Below are 25,947 nucleotides of genomic sequence, written 5' to 3' on the forward strand. Positions count from 1 at the left end.
AGAAGCTGGCAAGGCCGATTTGAAAAATCGGTGAGGGGGCACATCTTGAAACTCCAATTTGTACCCTTGGGCTACTATTTCTAATACCCAAGGATCCAGGGACAAGCGAACCCAGACCTGACTGAAGAGTTGGAGACGTTCCCCCACCGGTGCGGACTCCCGCAGAGGAGCCCCAGCGTCATGCGGTGTATTTGGCAAAAGCCGGGGAGGACTTCTGCTCTTGGGAACTTGCCACAGCCTGTGACCTTTTTCCCCTTTCTCTTCCTCTCGTAGCAAGGAAGGAAGACCCTCGTCCTTTTTTGTATTTATTTGGCCGAAAGGACTGCATCTGATAGTGGGGCGTTTTCTTTTGTTGTGCAGGAACATAAGGTAGGAACGATGACTTACCCGCGGTAGCCGTAGATACCAGGTCAGTGAGGCCGTCACCAAACAAGACACTACCGTTAAACGGCAGAGACTCCATAGTCTTCTTAGAGTCAGCATCAGCATTCCATTGATGAATCCACAATGCTCTTCTAGCTGAGACGGCCATGGCATTGGCCCTTGATCCCAAAAGGCCAATATCCATCGCGGCTTCCTTTAGATAAGCTGCAGCGTCCCCGATATGACCCAGTGTCAAAAGCACACTATCCCTGTCCAGGGAATCTATATCAGATGACAAGCTATCTGCCCATTTTTCAATAGCGCTACTCACCCACGCAGATGCAACGGCAGGCCTGAGCAGCGTACCAGTAGTGACATAAATGGACTTTAGTGTATTTTCCTGCTTACAATCCGCAGGATCCTTTAGGGCTGCCGTGTCAGGAGACGGAAGCGCCACCTTTTTGTACAGACGCTACAGAGCTTTGTCCACCGTGGGGGTTGACTCCCACCTTTCCTTGTCCCCAGAGGGGAACGGATATGCCACCGGAATTCTCTTGGGAACCTGTAACTTCTTGTCAGGATTTTCCCAAGCTTTTTCAAAAAGAGCGTTCAGTTCATGAGAGGGAGGAAACATCACCTCAGGTTTCTTTCCCTTAAACATGCAGACCCTAGTATCAGGAACAGCAGGGGCTTCCGTGATATGTTATATCGCCACAATCATGTACTGAATGCTCTTAGCCAGTTTAGGATTCAATCTGGCATCACTATAGTCGACACTGGAGTCAGAGTCCGTGTCGGTATCTGTATCCGCTATCTGGGTAAATAAACGCTTCTGTGACCCCAAGGGGGTCTCCACCTGTGACAGTGCATCCTCCATGGATTTTCTCCATGTCTGGTTCGGAGATTCAGATTTATTTAATCTCTTATTCAACCGAGCCACATTTGCATTCAAAATACTCAACATATTTACCCAATCAACCGTCGGCGGTGCCGACACGGTCACTCCCACAGTCTTTTCTGTCCCCACTCCAGCCTCCTCCTGGGAAGAGCACTCATCCTCAGACATGTCGACACACGCGTACTGACACCCACATCCACACTGGGGCTACAGGGGACAGACCCACAGCAAAGCCTGTTAGAGAAACACAGAGGGATTTTTGCCAGCTCACAACCCAGCGCCTATCCCGGTACTGAAACTATTAAAGTAATGCCTCAGACCTGTTAGCGCTTTTATAATAATAATACAGCACCAAAATACTGTATAGGAGGTCAGGACCAGCATCTCTGCAGCTCTGTGAAGAGAAAATGGCGCTGATCAGAGCTGTGAGGGCTAAGCCACGCCCCATTAATGGCGCGCTTCAGACCTGCTATTTTTTAAATATTTTACTGGCGGGGATCCGGTTTTTAGTGCCCAGGCACTGTAAGCCTCTTTTGCCAGTTTATTGAGGTTTCATGCTGCCCAGGGCGCCCTCCCCCCTCCACCCTGTAGTGCCGCTGTGTGTGTGTGGGAGCATGGCGCGCAAAGACACAAGTCTTCTGATCTTCTTTTACTCACCCGACTTCTGACTTCTGGCTCTGCAAGGGGGGTGACGGCATGGCTCCGGGAACGAGCATCTAGGCGTACCTAGCGATCAGACCCTCTGGAGCTAATGGTGTCCAGTAGCCTAAGAAGCAGAGCCTTGAAACTCACAGAAGTAGGTCTGCTTCTCTCCCCTCAGTCCCACGATGCAGGGAGCCTGTTGCCAGCAGGTCTCCCTGAAAATAATAAACCTAACAAAAAGTATTTTTCTGAGAAACTCTGGAGAGCTCCTCAGTGTGCATGCAGTCTCACTGGGCACAGAATCTAACTTGAGTCTGGAGGAGGGGCATAGAGGGAGGAGCCAGTTCACACCCCTTTTAAAGTCTTAAAGTGCCCATGTCTCCTGCGGATCCCATCTATACCCCATAGTTCTTGAAGCATCCCCAGCATCCTCTAGGACGTATGAAAAATCACGGCGCTGATGTACAGGCGGATTTACAGTGGAGACCTTGCCCTGCAGTCCCGGAGACCAGTCGCAGCTAATCATAGAAGATGGTGCCCAGCGTCTCAATCAGGGAGTGAGGGAGAGTGTGAGGCAGCTCCAGGGCGGGAACACCAGCAGTAGATGGCTGCCGGAGCTGGAGGAAGGGCTACAGATCAAGCGACTTCTCCCCTATGCTGGTTCTCACCACCTGGTACTATGGAGTCTTAATGTGGATATTAATATATCCGACCTGTACTCCTATGCCCTGCTGTGTGGTCCCTGCTCTGTTACAGTGTCCATGCCAGCGTCGCAGTCCGTCTCCTTAGACTGCGACTGGAACGCAATTTAATGGCGGGTCCTGTCTGATGGACCCTCTTACCTCCTCCCTTCTGTAGCAGCCATGCGAACCAGGAGAGCGTCTGCGACCATGCGCCTAGAGCCGGAGCGTCTCCGGCGCAAGTACCCGGGAACAGAGCCAGCGGGAGTATGCGACGCCGCTTGGGAGATGACGGAGACGCAGCACAGAATGTCACCCTGACATGTAAGCGCTGTAAGCAAACCCTCCAGTTGAATCTGCAGCCTATGTTGGGGACCATAACTCAAGAACAGAACACATCTGGGCCACTCTAACAGCCAACATTCCCTCACTATTGATGTAGATGGCACAAGATGTTTGGTTTAAAAAACAAAATTTGTTTATATTTGGGTTCAACCAGTGTTCATGTTTCAATTTTTAAACTGGACCACATATTATAAGCATGGGTGTGAAATTCGCAAAAGTGTTTTTTTCAAGACATTTTTGATTTGTAAACATGTACAGTACAAGAGGATATACACAAAAATACAATATTCAAAATAACATGAGGTAAAACAGTTCCTAGTAGCATAATACGCACATGTGGTAACAAAAACAAACAAAAAATAACTGTACATACATTTAAAAAAAAAAAACACAACAGCATTCTGCCCTGTCCATATGGAAAACCAGATAGGGGCTTTTACATGACAAAGCCGCCAATTCTGACACACGCCTAGCCGAAGCTAAGGCCAATAGCATGACCACTTTCCACGTGAGATATTTTAACTCCACGGTCTTAAGCAGCTCAAACCAGTGAGATTTCAGGAAACTCAACACCACGTTAAGATCCCAAGGTGCCACAAAAAAGGGGCTGAATATGCAGCACTCCCTTTACAAACGTCTGAACTTCAGGTAGAGAAGCTAGTTTTTTTATGAAAGAAAATGGATAGGGCCAAAATCTGGACCTTAACGGACCCCAATTCTAGGCCCAAACATTGTGGAATAGTAACCCCTTCCCTGTTGAGAGAGGGGAACCTGTACCACCACCTGATGGAGATATAATTTGTGAATTGCCGCTAACACTATTTCCCTTTCTATGGGGGAAGCAGGCAGGGCTGATTTTAGGTAACGGTGAGGGGGCATCACTTCGAATTCCAGCTTGTATCCCTGAGACACAATCTGTATAGCCCAGGGATCCACCTGTGAGCGAACCCACTGGTGGTTGAATTTTCGGAGACGCGCCCCCACCGCTCCCGGCTCCACCTGTGGAGCCCCAGCGTCATGCGGTGGATTTAGTGGAAGCCGGGGAGGACTTCTGTTCCTGCGAACTAGCTGTATGGTGCAGCTTCTTTCCTCTACCCCTGCCCCTGGCAAGAAAGGACGCACCTCAGACTTTCTTGCCTTTTTGTGATCGAAAGGACTGCATTTGGTAATACGGTGCTTTCTTAGGCTGTGAGGGAATATATGGCAAAAAATTTGACTTCCCAGCTGTAGCTGTGGAAACTAGGTCCGAGAGACCGTCCCCAAACAATTCCTCACCCTTGTAGGGTAAAACCTCCATGTGCTTTTTTTTTTTTTTAAATTGTGTTTATTGAACAAAAGAAAATTAACACACATGTAATAGTATAACATGGGACATTAAAGGCGGACAGTCGAAAAACAGCTGTCCGTACATTACAGTGATATGCTTAGTTGTAAAATGCTATGAAGCAAGCTAATACATTCCCTAATGGACATGAAGAACAGTATAACAATACGTAACAGCTACATACCAGTATAACAATGAGTGTAGGAGGGACAGTAGATACCTAATAGCTAAAACCCCATTTAAAGAAATTCAGAACGGTGGCGACCCATCAGTAAGAGTTGCCATATTATACCAAGTTGTTAGTCTAACCACCTTACGGATATTCTCTCTGGTATCAACAGGTAATGTGAGCAAAAAAGGAAGCCAAATCGCAAAAAACATAGCAGCACGGGATTCTACATCTAAAGAACATTCAGTCCAATCCATTTGAAATAGGAATAATAACCGGGGTAGCATAAGAGAAATGGGGATATGGTCTTTTTGTATCCACTGAGATATTGTTTTCTTCGCTGCAGCTGTGATGCGAGCCAGAAGCAGTCGTGTACCCTTGGTCATTGCAGGGGTTTGGGGTTCTATATAATTCCAAAAGGCCCATGCCATTGTTAATGTGAATGGAATACCCAGATTAGTCTTAATGTATATCTGTATTAGATCCCAGAATGATTGTATAACTGGGCAAGACCATAAACAATGTATAATATCAGCATCAGGGGACTTGCATTTGAAACATAGAGAGTCGTCTGCCGCCCCTGTAAGAAACCGTAGTCGAGGAGTATAATAAGCTCTATGCAAAATCTTCAAATGCATTTCCGCATATGAGGAAGATACCAACTGTTTATTAAGCAAATTAGACCATTTAATAATAGTGTGTATATCCATTCCCGGGAAGACGTCTTTCCATTTAGCCATGCCCGTGGTGAGTTGAGTACAGTCAATCTTTCGTCTGGTATAAGTATATATTAAGGATGTAGAGTAAGGGGAGTCTAGACGTCGTCGTACTATTCCATCAAGCGGAAAAGTGAGGTCAATGGGCTGTAAATTGGCTATGACGGTCGTGGCAAAGCTACGCATTTGAAAATATGCAAAGAAGGGAAAATTTAATGTCGGATATCTGTCTTGTAATTGGGACAAAGATAATACCGCTGAGCAATCATCGTTTAAGAATTGAAATAGTGACCGGAGACCCTGGAGGTGCCAACTGTGTATAATCTCACCTGCCTCTCCCCCCTGAAATGATGGATTCCCTAATAAAGGCTGGAACAGGGAATGTGATAGAGTGAGCTTGAGACGTTTTCTAATTTGATGCCACGCCTTGTAAGGAGCATATATTAATGGAATTGACTTTATATCTTGTAATATGGAGGAATTCGGGAAATGTAATATTTGTAATAGATCATGACTAGGGAACAGATCCTGTTCTAGTGCCTTGTTAACAAAATTGTCCCCATTGCCTATCCAGTCTAGGGCACATCTATAATTAGCCGCCAGAGAGTAATCTTCCAGGCAGGGGAGATTGACTCCCCCAAGTGAGGGTGGTTGTTTTAATTTAAACAATGCGATACGAGGACGTTTATTCGCCCATATAAATTTAGTAATGGCTTTATTTATTGTATGTATATCCTTTTTTGCTAACAAAAATGGGAGCTTCTGTATTGGGTACAGTAAACGCGGAAAAGACACCATTTTATACAGATGACACCTACCTAAGTACGAGATCGGTAGGTGTTGCCATCTCGTAAAGTCCTCGATCATCTTATTAATGTAGTAAGAAAAATTTAAAGAATATAATTCCGAGGATCTAGATGACACACGTATACCAAGATACGTTATACAATCATGCGCCCATTTAAATTGAAACGTATCATCCCAACCTTCTCTTGCATCCCCACCCAACGCCAGTGCCTCCGTCTTATCAAAATTAACCAAAAATCCTGATATTAAATTGAAATTCCGCAAAGTGGTTAATAGTGAGGGAAAGGATGTTATAGGATCGCTAAAGTATAGTAAAAGATCATCCGCAAAAGCGGATACTTTTATGGTATGAGAGCCCACTTCTATACCTTTCCAGGACACGTCATCTATAAATGTGCGTATGAGCGGATCCAAAGCCAGGTTAAATAGCAAGGGGGAGAGGGGGCAACCCTGTCTCGTCCCCCTATGTAACTGAAATGATTTAGTGTTTAATCCATTAATCGTGATAAACGCCTGTGGTGCGGCATATAGAGTTTTGAAGATGTTAATAAACTCCGTACCAAAGTGTTGGGCCTGTAGGATTCGGAGTATATGAGACCAGGAGACGCGGTCAAATGCCTTATCGGCATCACAACTAACTATAAGGGCTTTTTGACACTCTGATTGTTTCGAGCTATGTATCGCTGCCAGCAAAGTACGTATATTATGTACTGAGGTTCTGTTTCGGACAAACCCATTTTGAGCAGGATGCAAGATTCGCTGTAGAATGGGTTGAAGTCGAAATGCTAACAATTTAGTGAATAACTTTAAGTCCTGGTTCAGTAAGGATATCGGCCTATAGGATTGAACATACTTAGGGTCTTTTCCCGGTTTCGGAAAAACCACTATTCTAGCTTCATCAAAACCGGTCGGGGCTGAATTTCCTTTCAATAGTGAGTTGAAAAGGGCTAGCATGTATGGTATCAAGTGGGGAGCAAGCATTCGGTAGTACTCTGCCCCAAACCCGTCCGGGCCAGGGGATTTCCCTTTTTTCAATAATTTAATTAAAAATAATAATTCCGATTCCTGGACCGGTGCCGTTAGCGATGCTCTCTCTTCCTCAGTTAATACTGGGAGTCCTGCTTTTTCCAAAAATCTCAGACCATCTATTGGGTGGTCAGGAGGAGACTGATATAAAGTTTGATAATATCGTAAGAATTCTTCCGAGATAGCAGGGGTATCCATAACAGTAGAGGTAGAATCAGTATACAATTGGGTAATACGTGAAGGAGCAGAGTATGACCGAACCAAATTTGCCAATAATCGGCCCGATTTATTGCCAGTTCTAAAAAACCTGTTCCTATGAATATCGAGAGAAACTCGATCGCTCGGTACATAGGGCATCATATTGCTGTTTTGCTGCAAGGTAGGCCTGGCGATTTTCATGTGAGTAGTGTGCAATGAGTATATCATAAGTTTTAGTTAAATTCTGACTAAGATCCTTTAATTGATTGTTAAGTGCCTTGCGTCTCCTGGAAACATATTCCATGATCTGACCACGTATTACTGGCTTCGAGGCGGACCAAAATAGATTTATGTCTTCAACATGTTCTATATTATCAGTCTTATAGTTTAGAAATGACTGTTCAAGATGTAGGCGAAAGTCTGAAGAATTTTCCATGTAAGCTGGAAACCTCCAGTTGTAAGAGTGTGGTATAGGAGTGTCCAATCTTATAGTGAACCACACCGGAGCATGGTCCGAAAGGAGAATAGGATCTATCTGGGAGTGTACTACCTGTTGTAGAAGAGTATCCGAGATTAGCCAATAGTCTAGTCTAGACGAGGAGTGATGGGGATGTGAGTAAAACGTATACTCACGAGATTCAGGATGTTGACACCTCCAGGGATCACACAATCTCATCGAACTGGTCAGTAAGGAAAGCGCTGGGGTGGCGACTGGATCATGGGCGTTGGCGGAAGTAGTTCTGTCCAATCCTGTCGATTGAACACAATTAAAATCCCCACCCATAATAATTGCACCCTCTGCCCAGTCTTGTAACTTTGCATAAATATCCGTGAAAAAGTGGGTATTAGTGCCCGTGGGAGCATAAATGTTAGCTATTGTATACGGCAGATCATGTATAGTCAATTTCAAAAACAGATATCTTCCCTCCGGGTCTATTAAGCAGTCATTAATATTGTAAACAAGAAATTTGCTAAAAATAATCATGACCCCTCTTTGTTTAGATGTGTAAGATACCGTTTTAAAGTCTCCTATCCAAGAATCTCTTACCACATTAGGGTCAGAGATTTTCCAGTGTGTTTCTTGTAATAAAGCTATATCTGGTCGTAAACGTTTCAGGTGGGTCAGAATTTTCTTCCTCTTTATAGGGGAATTTAAGCCCTCCACGTTCCAAGTTACTAATTTAAGAGCTGTTTTGATCATTTTAGGGGGATTACCTATTGCTGTCATTTAACCGATGCCGACCCTAGGCCAAGTCATAAAATTAACAACTCTTTTTGGTGAGCCTTTACCCGTCCCAGCAAGCGGGCAAGGGGAGGATGAATACCAGTCCAACAGGGGGAAATATAAACATATCACATTTAGTAGGAATATATCATGTGTGTTAACCTCAATCAGAATTCCAACAATTATCATAAACCGTTTCAACATTATGTGAACCCAGGAGGATTTCCGACTGAGCCGCATCCCAGCATAGCATTGCAGAACATAATCATACCAGAGTAGCCAAAGGGATGTCGGACCAGAAGGCCGTCTAATACTAGAGCATTTTAAAAGCTGAGTAAAGATGAGAAAAAAAAGGAGTGAAATCAGTGAAGTATAGAAAAGGAATGAGGATAAGAAATGGAGGGCAGGTGAGCCTAAGAAGAAAAAAATAAAACTAAAGAAAAGATTTACTACGTGTAGTTTCGTCTTACAAAGATACCTACAAATGTTATGAACCATTACATCATATGTAGGCACTAAACCACCTAAAATATGCTGAGTATATTCTGAATCAAATATGATCATCTGTAACCTGAATGTTTAAGAAATTGGAGATGACATCGCACTGTAACTCTGTAGTGTCAATCCGCATCGTCCATCCTGGACGAGCGAGAAGAAGCCAAAGAGTCCACAAAGTTCTTTGCAGCTTGCGGGGTGTCAAAGAAGTAGGACTTTCCAGAGTATGAGACCCTCAACTTGGCAGGATACAGTAATGCAAATCGAAGTTCCATCTCGAACATGCGTTTGCATATCGGGGAAAACTCTCGTCGCTTTGCAGCCACCATATAGGAGAAGTCTTGAAAAAGTAGGATCTTGGATTCCTGGTATTTGAGAGTGGTACGTTTTCTATAGGCATCAAGCAGACGAACTTTATCAGCGTAATTTAGAAACTTCATGATAACCGGTCTGGGCCTTTCTTTAGTAGATTGCCGATCAGGACCAATACGGTGAACACGTTCGATCAGCATTGATTCGGAGTCTGATATACATTTTAATTCTCTCGGCAGCCATTGAGAAACCAGATTCATCAATTCGTAAGGTTTCACCGTTTCTGGCAGCCCTATAAGGCGTACATTACTTCTTCTGTTTCTGTTCTCTAAATCTTCAAGTTTCTCTTGCATGGACGTCACTATTTTATCTTGTTCAGAGAGCGCTGTTTTAGCCGTTGTTAGATCATCCTCAAGGTCCGAGATTCTTTGCTCTGCCTCCGATAAACGCTGGTCATGATGGTTCAACTGGGTAAGGGCTGAATCCAATGAATCTTTTAAAGGGGCTAATTTTTGATCTAAGAGAGAAGCCAGAATGTCAGTGATCTCGTGCGTTGTAAAGGATTTGGCGGAGTCCTTTGTTGTAGTAAGTGATGAGCATCTCAATGGACTATTATTAGGACCAGACGCCGGTGACTGAGGACTGTCCGCAGGAATATTGTCACGGCCCCGACCTTTGTTTGTTTGTGAACCGCGGGGATTTCTGGGAGTTTTAGCCATGTATTTATCCATTATGAGGAGCGTATGGCATAAAGAAGGTAGTAGAATAAAATAAATGAATTGCAATATAATTTCACACCAGCAGGGGGAGCTCCAATTCCATAAATTAAGGCTTGTCAGCAGATTTTATAGGCATATAGCTTCAGGACATCCACTATCAATAGGTCAGGTGACCAATAACGACTATCACTCAGCAGTAATAGTTAGCTATCTTTCTGCTCCCGTCAGCTCACCCCCACCACAGGTCTGGACTGGCAGCAGAAATCGAGGCTTCCCTGGACAGGACACTAATATGTGTCACGGCTGCTGGTGGCAAGGGATTGCAGACTTCTCCGTTTTTTCCCTTTTTCAAGATGGCCGCCGGGAGATGTGTAGCCCGAGGAAGTGCCCAGGGGGATCCAGCAATTGAGCGGGTGAGTGTGTGAGATATACAGGAGGGGGGACCAGGACCTGAACCGCCGGGTAGCGCACTCCCGGGAGGTAGAAGTGGTAGCGCTGTAGTCGCGGTCACGAGCGGGGCGGGAAGCTCCGCTCCGTTGCCTTGGAGACCCGCGGTCAGCGCCCGGTGCACTCGAGGTCCCGGCTGTGAGGAGAGTGGTGGGCCGCAACCTGCAAGGACGTTCTAAGCGTCCCCCGGCTCCGCAACCCACTTTCTCCTGTCCCCTGTCAGCAGTAGAGGAGTGAGAGAGGCCGTGGGGAAACTTGGTGGGCTGTGTGGTATATGTAATACCTTGTTTCAAGGACGCCGTGCAGGAGCAGCTCCAAGGCACGTCCTTCTCCCCAGCCCGTCAAGCCACGCCCCCTCCATGTGCTTTTTAGAGTCGGCATCGCCAGTCCATTGCCGAGTCCACAGGACCCTTCTGGCAGAAATCGACATTGCATTTATTCTAGAGCCCAGTAGGCAAATGTCCCTCTGGGCATCCCTCATATATAGGACAGCGTCTTTTATATGCCCCAGGGTCAGTAAAATAGTATCCTTGTCCAAGGTATCCAGTTCCTCAGACAGTGTATCTGTCCATGCTGCTACAGCACTACACATCCAGGCCGACGCAATTGCCGGCCGCAGTATGGTACCTGAATGTGTATAAACAGACTTCAGGATACCTTCCTGCTTCCTATCCGCAGGATCCTTTAGGGAGGCCATATCCTGTGACGGCAGGGCCACCTTCTTAGATAAGCGTGTCAGAGCTTTGTCTACCCTAGGGGAGGATTCCCAGCGCATCCTGTCCGTTGGCGGGAAGGGGTACGCCATAAGTAACCTTTTGGAAATCAGCACTTTCCTACCAGGAGAATCCCAAGCTTTTTCACATAACTCATTTAACTCATGTGAAGGGGGAAAAGTCACCTCTTGCTTTTTCTCCCCAAACATATAAACCCTCTTGTCAGGGACAGGGTTTACCTCTGATATGTGCAATACATCCTTCATAGCTACAATCATGTAGCGGATGGCTTTAGCCGTTTCAGGCTGCAATTTTGCATCATCGCCATCGACACTGGAGTCAGAATCCGTGTCGATATCTGTGTCAACAATATGGGAAAGTGGGCGCTTCTGAGACCCTGACGGCCTCTGCGCTGTAGGATCAGGCATGGGCTGAGACCCCGACTGTCCCAAGGCTTCAGCTTTATCCAACCTTTTATGCAAGGAGTTTACATTATCATTTAACACCTACCACATATCCATCCAATCAGGTGTCGGCGCCGTCGGCGGGGACACCTCATTCATCTGCACCTGCTCTGCCTCCACATAGCCCTCCTCGTCAAACATGTCGACACAAGCGTACCGACACCACACACACAGGGAATGCTCTATATGAGGACAGGACCCCCACAAGGCCTTTTGGAGAGACAGAGAGAGAGTATGCCAGCACACACCCCAGCACTATATAACCCAGGAATCACACAGTAACTTAGTGTTTACCCAGTAGCTGCTCTATATAGGATTATTGCGCTAAATTTATGTGCCCCCCCCTCTCTTTTTACCCTCTTTCTACCGTGAGTCTGCAGGGGAGAGCCTGGGGAGCTTCCTCTCAGCGGAGCTGTGGAGAGAAAATGGCGCTGGCGAGTGCTGAGGAAGAAGCCCCGCCCCCTCAACGGCGGGCTTCTGTCCCGAAATTTGGTGTAAAAAATGGCGGGGGCTCATGCATATATACAGTGCCCAGCTGTATATATGCTGCTTTTGCCAGGACGTACTCAATTGCTGCCCAGGGGCCCCCCCCCCTGCTCCCTACAGTGACCGGAGTGTGTGGGCGCAATGGCGCACAGCTGCAGTGCTCATGTGAAGACAGGAGTCTTCTGCCGCCGATTTTGACGTCTTCTTGCTTCATCCGCCGGCTTCTGTCTTCTGGCTCTGCGAGGGGGACGGCGGCGCGGCTCTGGGAACGGATGACCAAGGTTAAGTTCCTGTGTTCGAACCCTCTGGAGCTAATGGTGTCCAGTAGCCTAAGAAGCGCAACCTAGCCGCAGTTAGTAGGTTTGCTTCTCTCTCCCACGTAGCAGAGAGTCTGTTGCCAGCAGAAGCTCTCTGAAAATAAAAAAACCTAACTAAAATACTTTCTTAATAGCAAGCTCAGGAGAGCTCACTAAAATGCACCCAGCTACTTCTGGGCACAGATTCTAACTGAGGTCTGGAGGAGGGGCATAGAGGGAGGAGCCAGTGCACACCAGTAGTACTAAATCTTATAAAAATAGCAGTGGTGTTAGCAAACGTGTTTGTGGCCTTCTCCGACACGCACACTGGCTACACTGTGCGACAGAGGGGTTCTGTGTGTTCTTTATAATTTATTTAGTGTAGAAGTGTTCCAGTGGAGAAGTTACCCATGGCAACCAACTGGTTGGCATGGGCAACTTCTCCACTCTTTTCACTGCTTCATATATCTACCCCAGTGTGTTGTGTGTGTTATTTTTAATTTGTATACTTACTGCTTCTGTGCAAAGTTGGGGTCTCAGTATTTGCAACGTACCAGTGTCTCTGGCCTGTGTCTCCACAACTTCCTTGATGGTGGCAGAGATGCTTGTTGCTTTCTGTTGGGTCGTCTGGTATTAACAGCTGCGACGAATGGCAGACTTGGGAGCTTGGCAAGCTGCTAGTTTGCGTACCATTGGCCTGGCTGTTTTCCCCAGCTGAGAACTGTGAACTGAATGACAGGCTAACGGGGTTGCACAGCGACGTGTCCGAAGACATTGGCACACAGGTCATAATATTGCCATTCTATGCGCCCAGCGCCATATGTTTTCCTGTTGTTGTCATAAAATGCTTATGCTGGACTGCCAGTTTATGGACCACCTGCTGCTGTGTCCTGTTGATTTCTCTATATTACAGCAACTTTGCAATATTCTTGTAGACAGCAGCATCTTCACTGTGTCTGTCATCTGTTGGCAAATCTCCTCTTCTCTCCTGATGTACAGTAGATCCCCGACTACCTCACCACTCCATTTTGCCATGCTGCTGTCTCTGCTGTGAGTCTCTATAGTCTGCTATGTGTTCCTGGACTCTTGCTGATGACATCATGTCAGAGCGCCCCCAGGAAGCTCCAATAAGCAGTATTTTGCGAGACCCGTGTTGGATAACCCAGGTCGCACCAGTTCACACAGGGTCACTACCTGGGTTGAAATGCCAGGTCACTTAACCCGGGTTATTTTTTTAGGACCCTTTAAGACTGAGCCGCAACCCAGATTAACCCAGCAATAACCCAGGTTATTGCAGTAGTCTGAAACCACTTTTCCATCCGGTTTGGAACAGTGGGGCAGATGTATTAAGCCCGGAGAAGGGATAAAGCAGTGATAAGTGCAAGGTGATAATGCACCAGCCAATCAGCTCCAATATGTAAATTTACAGTTAGGAGATGATTGGCTGGTGCGTTATCACCTTGCACTTATCACTGCTTTATCCCTTCTCCGGGCTTAATACATCTGCCCCAGTGTTACAAATCTCGGGACTGACCAATTCCATCATGGTTCCAATCCGGATTGTTCCCAGGTCGGAGGAGGAGTCGGAGGAGTTCCACCCCCCGACGTCACTGGGTCCCACCACCGGATGTGCGGCAAAGCTACAGGAAGCAGCGTCTCCGCTGTGAATACACCCATGGTGTAAACGGGAGCCAACTTGGGATGACCTGGTTTAATCCGGGTCTTTTCCAGGACCAACCCTGCAAGCTAGTCAGGTTGGATTACTGGGTCACTGGACCTGAATTAACCCTTTTCCACTGAGCAGCTTCCCGGGTTATTAAGGCAGCAGTGGAATAGCCACTTTCTGTTGTTGCTTTCTTATTATTTGGAGGACCAAAACAAATAGTTTGAATTCTATTTCAGAGCTAATGTAGTATAATTTTAGTTTGCCTTGAATATAGTATTGTACAACAAGGGGAAAGATACGAACAGCACTTTCTCAGTGGGGCACATCCTGTTCATATTAAATCTAAAACAACCTTTAATAGTAACATCAAAAACAATATACTACTCCACTAGCACAATTCACATAAATTGTATTTCTACAAACATATGTAGTAGGTGGGAATTCAATTAGATGCAGTAATTTACCGCAGATGAAAAAGGGTGGTAGACTTGGGCTTTAATGCCTGGGGCTAGTCAATTAGAGACTTTTTCTCGCCCAGTTAACTACCATGTTAATGGAGCTTTAAACCATAGAATCTGTGGTAAATTCCAGGGCCTATGCGTTAATAGGTATGCAGATCGCCTCCTTGCTCTTCAGAACTAATTGAATAGCCCACCTGCTTCAATCAGCCCACTGTGAATTATTGCAGCTAATTGAATTCCCCCCATCAAGTAAAAAAAAAATTAAATAATGGTATGCACAAGGTACAGATTACCTGTTAGTACAGTACAGGTTGAGTATCCCTTATCCAAAATGCTCGGGACCAGAGGTATTTTGAATATCGGATTTTTCCGTATTTTGGAATAATTGCATACCATAATGATATATCATGGCGATGGGACCTAAGTCTAAGCACAGAATGCATTTATGTTTTTCGTATACACCTTATACACACAGCCTGAAGGTAATTTTAGCCAATATTTTTTATAACTTTGTGCATTAAACAAAGTGTATCTACATTCACACAATTTATTTATGTTTCATATACACCTTATACACACAGCCTGAAGGTCATTTAATACAATATTTTTAATAACTGTGTGTATTAAACAAAGTTTGTGTACATTGAGCCATCAAAAAACAAAAGTTTCACTATCTCACTCTCACTCAAAAAAGTCCGTATTTCGGAATATTCCGTATATCGGATATTTGGATATGGGATACTCAACCTGTATATGGGTATAATATAAAAGAGGTACCATCTGTGTATAGTCCAGCTACGATTGTAGAGTGGAAATTGTCCACTAGTAATCAGGCTAGTTTAAAATTTTGTATTGATCCCACTAACAAAAACACACAATAATGAAGAATAGAAATATATAACCTATTACTCTCGGGAGTGGGAATCCCCCCCCCCCAAAAGAAAAAAAACCACACAACAAATAAATAATTAGAATTTATTTACCGATAATTCTATTTCTCATAGTCCGTAGTGGATGCTGGGAACTCCGTAAGGACCATGGGGAATAGCGGCTCCGCAGGAGACTGGGCACAAATAGAAAGCTTTAGTACTACCTGGTGTGCACTAGCTCCACCCCCTATGACCCTCTTCCAAGCCTCAGTTAGGATACTGTGCCCGGACGAGCGTACACAATAAGGAAGGATTTTGAATCCCGGGTAAGACTCATACCAGCCACACCAATCACACCGTATAACTTGTGATCTGAACCCAGTTAACAGTATGATAAACAGAGGAGCCTCTAGAAAAGATGGCTCACTACAACAATAACCCGATTTAGTTAACAATAACTATGTACAAGTATTGCAGACAATCCGCACTTGGGATGGGCGCCCAGCATCCACTACGGACTATGAGAAATAGAATTATCGGTAAGTAAATTCTTATTTTCTCTGACGTCCTAGTGGATGCTGGGAACTCCGTAAGGACCGTGGGGATTATACCAAAGCTCCCAAACGGGCGGGAGAGTGCGGATGACTGCAGCACCGAATGAGAGAACTCCAGGTCCTCCTCAGCCAGGGTATCAAATTTGTAGAATTTAGCAAACGTATTTGCCCCTGACCAAGTAGCTGCTCGGCAAAGTTGTAAAGCCGAGACCCCTCGGGCGGCCGCCCAAGATGAGCCCACTTTCCGTGTGGAATGGGCTTTTACAGATTTTGGCTGTGGCAGGCCTGCCACAGAATGTGCAAGCTGAATTGTACTACAAATCCAACGAGCAATAGTCTGCTTAGAAGCAGGAGCACCCAGCTTGTTGGGTGCATACAGGATAAACAGCGAGTCAGATTTTCTGACTCCAGCCGTCCTGGAAACGTATATTTTCAGGGCCCTGACTACGTCCAGTAACTTGGAGTCCTCCAAGTCCCTAGTAGCCGCAGGTACTGTCAAAGTCAGAAAAATGTCTCAATGCACGTTGCCATATTTGCACCGCACACTGGTCCGCGCTGCGCGTGCGTGCGCTCTTCCGTGGATGCGCATACCCGCAATAACGTGCACTCGCAGGCGCGGTATGCGTATTTACGGTAGAGTTTATGTAGTCGTAGCGTGCGACTCATTCGTTACAAATGTTCACAATTAATGTAGTTTATAGATCATGGTCCCTTTGATAGATTCTGAAAGTTTGGTTAAAATACAATGTCCCAGAGCTGAGGAATCCCTCTTTATATCGTACAAAGGGTCTAACAGGAATCATACAGCAGTGTTTGGTACCCATCGGAAGAGTATTTAATTAGCAATATTCCGGTGTTGGTTTGGAGCGTATTAATCGCTCGTGCGAATAGTTATGGACATAAGAAGTTTATGTCCATTTCTATTATTTACACATACTCAGGTATGCGGCGGGAAACCCAGTTTCCCACCCACCTGAGCTGTTGGAAATCGTCACAGCCCACCTGTATGAATCACCCTATGACCTTTTGTTATGATACAGGGCCGAATTCCTTCGGCCAATGGACAATGGGATTGTAGGACCAGGAGATTGCATTGTGTGTGGGGCATAAATAGGCAGGCCGACCACATCCAGCTCACTCTCTCATCAACGGTTATCTGCTGATAGCCGGGAGCTGGATATCGAGGCGCAGGCGATCATACCCTTTGTGCGTAAGTTTCTCTCCGTAATCATTGTCTTTCTGTGAGCCAATTTCTCTCATCTCATCTCTCTCTCTCTCTCTCTCTCTCTGTTCTGTTCTCTCATATCTCCCCTAGACTAGGCTAGTATCGTATTGTATTAGATAGTATTGTATTGTATTGCATTTAGGTCAGTGTAGTATTGTCTTTTTGTATTTATTGTTTAGTTCTGTGGTTAGGAAGTCTCTGTTATATTGTAGTGTATCATTTGTACTGTTATCCCCTTTTACAAGTATATTAGAGATAATACAGTTAATAGGCTTTGGAACCTAAACCAGCATCTGTGTATTTCCTATAGTGTTAAGTGTTCACTTGAGCGTCGGTGACGCTCAAGCAGCTTTGTAGTTAGTCAGGTTACACAAGGTTGCACTTACACCCTGTACTCACATTAAGGTATTCAGTGTATTTCATTGGTATAAGGTTTTATCATAAAGGTATAGTGTTGTGAGCGTCTGCATCGCTGGTGACCTCCTCGTGGTCTCGAGCGTAAGCTACGCCATAGCGAATCATTACCCTAGACATAACCAATAACGTGTCCTGTGATCCCTGGGCCGTGAGCGAACGTGACGCTTGAGCGTCTCGCCTACGGCTGAGCGATCGTTACGCAACTAGCGTACCATTACGGTACTTCTTAAGTAAACAGCGTACAGTGTTCTTAGCTTCATAAAGGGTTGTTTATACGACAAAGGAATTTAGCATTGTCAATTGCGGGCTCGTCCTATACTTCTCACATCTGCACTAGGTAGATCAGCAGACATTATCCCCCAGCAAAGGGTGGGAGATTGTCTCATAGTGCTGGCGGGATAAGCGTCTGCTTCGCTTAGATAAAGAGTGCTGAAGGAACCCGGTAACCGGAAGTAAGAACAAAACGCTTGTGTCTTTTAAAACTGTTTTATTTCTCTTCTGTCTTGCGTATACACGCACGCATACATATATCTGCATTTCTGTTTCATTTTTCGTATATCACTATTCCTGTTTGCCAAATTTTATAGTTGATAGAAAGTGCTAAAAGGAGATTTGCTGTTATTTAATAGTAGAGGTAATAGTTAAAGTATAGAACAACACACGGTTTGTCTGAAGATACAAGGCAGTCAGTGTGGATTGCGGTAGATGATCAGGGATCATTTACATTGATAAAAATATATTGTGTTACGGTGGATCCTTTGCATTGCGTACACGTGTCGCTAACAAAGACTAGCGTACGCAATCCAAAAGGCAGACGCACGCAGCGTACATTACGCAACGTAGCGTCCGGTTACGCTCACGTAGCTCAAGTCACGAAAAAGTTGAATTAGCGCAAAGCGATAATTAGCGCAAGGCGATAAGTAACGCACAGCGGTAGATAACGCGAAGCGGTAAATAACGCAAATCTATTTTTGGAAAATCGGAAATTTAGTTTAACAGATCCTGCTCCTAATTGGTAACACTGTTGGCCTGAAGACAATTTCTGCGCAGAAATAGATATAGAAACAAAAGTGTACATGTGTTGAGTGAGTGTGTTTTGTATACAAAAGTTTATATAACTTTAAGGTGGAACCAAAAGGAAAGCCGGGTACTCGTCAAGGGACATACGTGTAAGTGACATATACGGTGGCTAGGGAGGCATCTCTGGTTAAATAATATTTGAGCATTAGAGTATAGCGGACCATAAGGTAACAAGACCAGGAGGTCATAAGGTAACAGACCAGGAGGTCATAAGGTAACAAAGAGGTCCGCTATAAAAGTACAGTGGCACAACGCCTGGGGTGTTGGTGCAGAACCCATATAGGCCATACAAGCTCTGGCTGAAGGAATCGCAGCCGGAAACATAGATTCCATTGATCTTTCAGTACATGACAAGTAGTGCTCGTGTACTGAACGATTGGACCGCACGTAATTGTGTGCAGTAGTTAGTAATCTGACCTAATACCATTAGAGTAAAGTGGTCACAAACGCTATTTGTACATTCTGACGTGATTTGTGTAATTTTTTATTTTTGGAAGGGAAGTTCGCTGGTCACTCGGGAACTATCCAACAACCGATACTTACTGGGGACTGGTAGGTCCAGCACGCCCCAGTAAATAAAGGTTCACAGGGGCCCTAGGTTGGGTACAGCAGCTCTGGCTACAGTGATTGCAGCACAGGCCAACGTGGGCGAGAAGTAAGTGGGGTACTTGATAAACCACCACCGCCGGCCTGCCCAAGGACATCTTGGTTTGTTTGTAAGGGTTCGCTGAAAGCCTTGATATTCAAGGAGGAATAGGCAACGCCTGCAGATTATGGGGGCCATTTGTTCAGGTAGGGGGCGATCAACCTCGGTTCGGGTTGATTCAGAGAACCGATCCATCGGGTCGGCACGATATGTGATGTGTAAGAAATATGGAAATCACGCTGAAGTTTTATGTGATGAATGGGAGAGAATGACTGTACAAGACAGGGACAAATTCCCAAGAATAGGTAGCTTCAGTCCAGTAGTGTTACAAAATTTAAGGAGGAGGATAAGTCTCATTGAACCAACGAAGAGACAAAATAAACATTATGAATATTTACAGTTATGGCAACAGGAAAGTGAATTACAAAAAGAGTCTATTGACTTTTCTGACTCTTATCTTGAGAGGAGAGACAGTGGCATCAGGAGAGGAGTTGATTGCGGAGAGAAAAGCACAAAGGTGGAACAATAAAAAACGCTCTTAGCAACTGTAATATAGATTATAAGAATAAGTGTAATAAATGTAACAATGATTATTGTAATACTGTTGAATGTACAACTATTAACCTGTGCAAGCTGCACCCCATGTCAAACCTCCCTCAGGAATACAAACAAGAAAGTGAGCCCAGAACGATGTCGGCACCTCTTCCAGAAGCCATCCTACAAGACATCCAGGTGGACACGACCAAATTGGTAAAGGCAATAATCAAACCCCCCTAACGGAGGGTCAGGTGAGGTCGTGTCCACAGGTACGTACAATGTTTTATATCACGCACAAACAAATGTACCCCATATTATAAGACCAAAACAAGATGATGTAATTGAGTTTAGTCCTGTCAGGGTGATCACAGTCCCCAATGGGAAGACTGACGATCAGGGAACCATTCCCGTCAAGGACAGTGCAATGCGCCATCCCTGGTCCCGGACAGAATTGAGATCAATCATGTCTGATTACCCAGATCCTAGGAAAGATCTAACTGTATGATCAAAGATTCACAGAAGGCATACCAACCCCCTAGACAACGACATAATCATGGTATCCAAGGAATCAGGTAGGTACAGGGAAAGCGGTTGATGGTGATGAGCATCCAAGCGTTTGAGGAGGCATCAAATCAACCAAAACCCCAGGCCATTGGCACATGGAGGAACTTAAGGATTTGTGATCTGTGCAAAAGAGAAGGGCATTATGCCAGTAACTGCAACAGCCCACATAAAATCAGACCCCCTAGACATGAAAATGAGCAAAAGTTATGACACACCAAATTACAAGCAGGGATCATATAGGAAGAATTTTGGGCCACACCCATAATATATAGTTAGGAAAGGTGATCATTAGGACTGCTGGTAAGCCTGAGGTAACGGTTAATGAAGTGGGAGGTCATTCACTAAAGACACAGGAATGACCAGGTGAAAAGTTGTAAATGTATTTGTGAAAAATGTTTTTCTCTCCCTCTCTCTATCCCCATCTCTGACGATTATTGGTAAGAATTCAAACATTGCATATTCGCTTGGTCCTTGCAGAAGTCTACCAAACCCCAGCATGACCTATCCACCACAATGTATTCTGGCCAGATACAGACAGTGGAATAATGCAAGTGCTGGTGGGGAGGGACTGCTCAAGGAAACCATTAGACACGTAGATACGACAGCCAAATAGTCTGACAATGTTTTCTTAATGTTGACAATGTTTAAAAATGCTTTGTTTCTCTTCTCTTATTGATGGTTATTGTCGAGTTATGTAATGTATATATGCACATGAATTGTTCTCTATCTCTTTTGTTTTTATTTTCTCTCTCTTCTCACTCATGTTTCCATGATTTAAAGATGGTATGTCACCCCTCAGTTGGACCAATGGTAATGCCAGATTTTTGCTCCTTACAGAAAGATCGTCGGTTAGGAAGGAATATTGCATCACCAGAATGATCGTTTTTGAAGACTGAGAGACAACACCTTTGAGAGGACAGCAGAACAAGAAGAACAACAAGACGAGAGAACTTATTATCGTAACGAGTTCTCTCCCCCTCAAACTGATTTTCTTATACCCCATTTACAAATTTCTTCTTTTCTCCTCCTGTAAGATGGACTTGCCCCAAGGGACTGTGACATGGATTTTCCCGTTAACCATGATGTTGACCAGAGCAGTCTGTTTCGGTGAGAGTACCAGTGAGGTCGAGAAAGGATCCAGAAAGGTCCTGATGACTGAGACGGAGGTGTAAATTTCCAATAGCAACCCAATCACCAAGCAAAGGCGAGTACCGGGCACGATCTAACAACCATGTTATTTGTAAACAACTGTGAAGGAATGTTAGTTCAAAAAGAAAGTTGTATCTGTAGGCTCTGTAACAAAGAAATGCCAATCCAGTTTTAATATCCATATGGACCGGCATCCATTGAGTGACTATCACTCCTTAGTGGGTAATGTGTTAAATAAGACCGATTGTTGGGTATGCTCTCAAGTACCTCAGGGACACAGCAAATCAGGGCTAGTACCATTTCCTTTAACGTTAGGGGAGGTACTTGAGCTAAGTGGTGGGAGACCGGTGGACCGGAGGTTTAATATCTCCAGCCCTCCTAGTTTGAAGCTCCACCAATACCATGTGGATAGGTCCCTCTTATGTTTTAACATCTCCAATCCCAGAAAACCGGGAAATTGGGAAGTGTCATGGAGCAACCTTACCATGACCTTTTCACACAGAGCAGATAGAATGCCTACAGATACAGAGCTTGTACGCCACATAGCCAGTAGAGGAAAATCTTTTCGGTATCGATATACCTTAGGAAATAGGATTACTAGAGTTGGAGAGGTATCACCAGGATACTGTGCACGTATCGTACAAACCGATACGTGCATTAAGCAGTTGGAAGAATTAGGGTCAGGAGATTTCACCTGGAAGGTTTGTAACATGGTCATGTCCTTCTCCGTCCCTTATGTTCTCCCCGATGATGCATATTTCATATGCGGGAGAAAGGCGTACAAATGGCTTGCCCCAAACTCTGAAGGATTGTGTTATATTGGAAAAGTATTGCCTGAAGTGATGACTGTTACACATGACAAAATGAAGGACATACACCGTGGTGCCCAAGCTCCTTATACTCACACTCATTACGAGCACCGAGTTAAAAGACAACTGTCAGAAAGGTTAGAGCATCCGGCCTCTGATCTTATCCATGAATCCACCGGGATTCAGGTTCTGGTAGCGTTAGATTTCACTCGTACCGCTCGAGGTGTGATGAATTATAGATACATTTCCGCACTCGCCAATTTGTTAGATAATATCACTGAAATGTATGATGACACGTTTAGATACACTGGAAGAGAACTTCAAGCTTACAAAACAGAACTAGTTCAGCATAGGATGGTTCTTAATTATCTTACAGCAGTAACAGGCGGATATTGTGTTACATTGGCAACACAGTACGGCATAAAGTGTTGCACGTATATCACAAATAGCACCGAGGATCCGGTAGAGGTCATAGACCAAAAGATGGACGATATTCTCCAATTGAAGTGGGAATTTCGTCGAAAACACAATCTCACCCTTGCTGCTGTAGGTAATGAGCTGACTGGTTGGGTGTCATGGTTGAACCCGCGAAATTGGTTCTCCGGTTTAGGAGACTGGGCTCAAGGAGTCATAATGGATGTTGGAAAGTTTCTACTATGTATCTTGGGTGTCGTTATATCGATTGGATTGATATTTAGATGCGGGCAGGCTTTAATGAGGTGCAAACAAAGTACAAAAGTGATGAGCTTGAGGAGTGAGGAAACTGTAATTAACCTGGATTTGATTTATGACCCAATGATAGAAACCAGAATGTGATGAAAATGCGATTATACGGTCCGTTTCTTTCACCTGTTTTTCTGCTTTTCTCCCAGATACAAAGACCCCCTTGGACGAGGAAGCTGACGAGACGAGATGTATACAGACAACGGATTGACCAAAGAAGAAGATTTGACAACTTTAAATATGGACACTTGATGAACTTTGCCATGGATCCCCAGTTTCCCTAGTATCTTTAAACTCACGCTAGCCCAACATTTTTGTAAATCTGATGGCTCAGACAAAGCTATTTGCTCATGCCTAAGGAGCAATACAGCGCAAAGAAGACGACTCTCAACAGATACCGAAAACAACTTCGACGACAGATGTACATTTCCCTGACATAGAATATCATTGCATTTTTCGTAAGTGTTCTTTATCTTCATCTCTACAACCCTCAGGTAACGACACACATAGACGATAGGGAATACAGGCACAGATATCAGCAACCACATACCTCCCCCATTCATGTATCATCAACTAAAATGTGCATCCCCATTTTGTTACAACCACAGCCGAAATGAGCTCGGTAAAGTTTGACAGCCCATCCACAGACCTGTACCACAGGATAAGAAGGAATTCAAATGTATACTTCGCAATACCTCGAAGCTTGATTTACAACACGTACGGCACGATGATACATGACCCCCCAAACATGGATTCATACACACATGCTTCTGCTATCTCACTAGGTCATACCCTCTTCACACCTTCTCCTCTCTCCTCCCCTACCCAACCATGGAAATCAATTAACCCCTGACTTACATTTTTCTCCTTAAATGTTTTGTGGCAGTTATTATTGACTGCCAAAGGGTGGACTGTCAAAGTCAGAAAAATGTCTCAATGCACGTTGCCATATTTGCACCGCACACTGGTCCGCGCTGCGCGTGCGTGCGCTCTTCCGTGGATGCGCATACCCGCAATAACGTGCACTCGCAGGCGCGGTATGCGTATTTACGGTAGAGTTTATGTAGTCGTAGCGTGCGACTCATTCGTTACAAATGTTCACAATTAATGTAGTTTATAGATCATGGTCCCTTTGATAGATTCTGAAAGTTTGGTTAAAATACAATGTCCCAGAGCTGAGGAATCCCTCTTTATATCGTACAAAGGGTCTAACAGGAATCATACAGCAGTGTTTGGTACCCATCGGAAGAGTATTTAATTAGCAATATTCCGGTGTTGGTTTGGAGCGTATTAATCGCTCGTGCGAATAGTTATGGACATAAGAAGTTTATGTCCATTTCTATTATTTACACATACTCAGGTATGCGGCGGGAAACCCAGTTTCCCACCCACCTGAGCTGTTGGAAATCGTCACAGCCCACCTGTATGAATCACCCTATGACCTTTTGTTATGATACAGGGCCGAATTCCTTCGGCCAATGGACAATGGGATTGTAGGACCAGGAGATTGCATTGTGTGTGGGGCATAAATAGGCAGGCCGACCACATCCAGCTCACTCTCTCATCAACGGTTATCTGCTGATAGCCGGGAGCTGGATATCGAGGCGCAGGCGATCATACCCTTTGTGCGTAAGTTTCTCTCCGTAATCATTGTCTTTCTGTGAGCCAATTTCTCTCATCTCATCTCTCTCTCTCTCTCTCTCTCTCTCTGTTCTGTTCTCTCATATCTCCCCTAGACTAGGCTAGTATCGTATTGTATTAGATAGTATTGTATTGTATTGCATTTAGGTCAGTGTAGTATTGTCTTTTTGTATTTATTGTTTAGTTCTGTGGTTAGGAAGTCTCTGTTATATTGTAGTGTATCATTTGTACTGTTATCCCCTTTTACAAGTATATTAGAGATAATACAGTTAATAGGCTTTGGAACCTAAACCAGCATCTGTGTATTTCCTATAGTGTTAAGTGTTCACTTGAGCGTCGGTGACGCTCAAGCAGCTTTGTAGTTAGTCAGGTTACACAAGGTTGCACTTACACCCTGTACTCACATTAAGGTATTCAGTGTATTTCATTGGTATAAGGTTTTATCATAAAGGTATAGTGTTGTGAGCGTCTGCATCGCTGGTGACCTCCTCGTGGTCTCGAGCGTAAGCTACGCCATAGCGAATCATTACCCTAGACATAACCAATAACGTGTCCTGTGATCCCTGGGCCGTGAGCGAACGTGACGCTTGAGCGTCTCGCCTACGGCTGAGCGATCGTTACGCAACTAGCGTACCATTACGGTACTTCTTAAGTAAACAGCGTACAGTGTTCTTAGCTTCATAAAGGGTTGTTTATACGACAAAGGAATTTAGCATTGTCAGTACCACAACAGGCTGGTTCAGGTGAAACGCTGAAACTACCTTAGGGAGAAATTGAGGACGAGTCCTCAATTCTGCCCTGTCCGTATGAAAAATTAGGTAAGGGTTTATAGGATAAAGCCGCCATTTCTGACACGCGCCTGGCTGAAGCCAGGGCCAATAGCATTACCACTTTCCATGTGAGATACTTTAAGTCCACAGTGGTGAGTGGTTCAAACCAATGTGATTTTAGGAACCCCAAAACCACATTGAGATCCCAAGGTGCCACTGGAGGCACAAAAGGAGGCTGTATATGCAGCACCCCTTTGACAAACGTCTGAACTTCAGGAACTGAAGCCAGTTCTTTTTGGAAGAAGATCGACAGGGCCGAAATTTGAACCTTAATGGACCCTAATTTTAGGCCCATAGACAGTCCTGTTTGCAGGAAATGCAGGAAACGACCCAGTTTAAAATTCCTCTGTAGGGGCCTTCCTGGCCTCGCACCACGCAACATATTTACGCCAAATACGGTGATAATGCTGCACGGTTACATTCTTCCTGGCTTTTATCAGGATAGGGATGA

The 25,947-nt window shown here is 44.8% G+C and overlaps 1 protein-coding gene across 6 annotated transcripts in view; it reads right to left on the reverse strand.

Moving 5' to 3' along the window:
- LPP (LIM domain containing preferred translocation partner in lipoma) overlaps positions 1-25,947 on the reverse strand; it is an 870,847-nt gene that overhangs the window by 809,443 nt on the left and 35,457 nt on the right. The window contains exon 2 of one of the 6 annotated variants that reach the window (XM_063916489.1): positions 7,802-7,918. The exons of the other annotated variants lie outside the window; for them this stretch is intronic. The gene's annotated coding sequence lies outside the window, so the exon portion shown is untranslated. The remainder of the gene's footprint in view (positions 1-7,801; positions 7,919-25,947) is intronic. 6 annotated transcript variants of the gene reach the window in all.

This window comes from Pseudophryne corroboree, chromosome 4, assembly GCF_028390025.1.
Source record: "Pseudophryne corroboree isolate aPseCor3 chromosome 4, aPseCor3.hap2, whole genome shotgun sequence".
Classification (NCBI taxonomy): Eukaryota; Metazoa; Chordata; class Amphibia; order Anura; family Myobatrachidae; genus Pseudophryne; species Pseudophryne corroboree.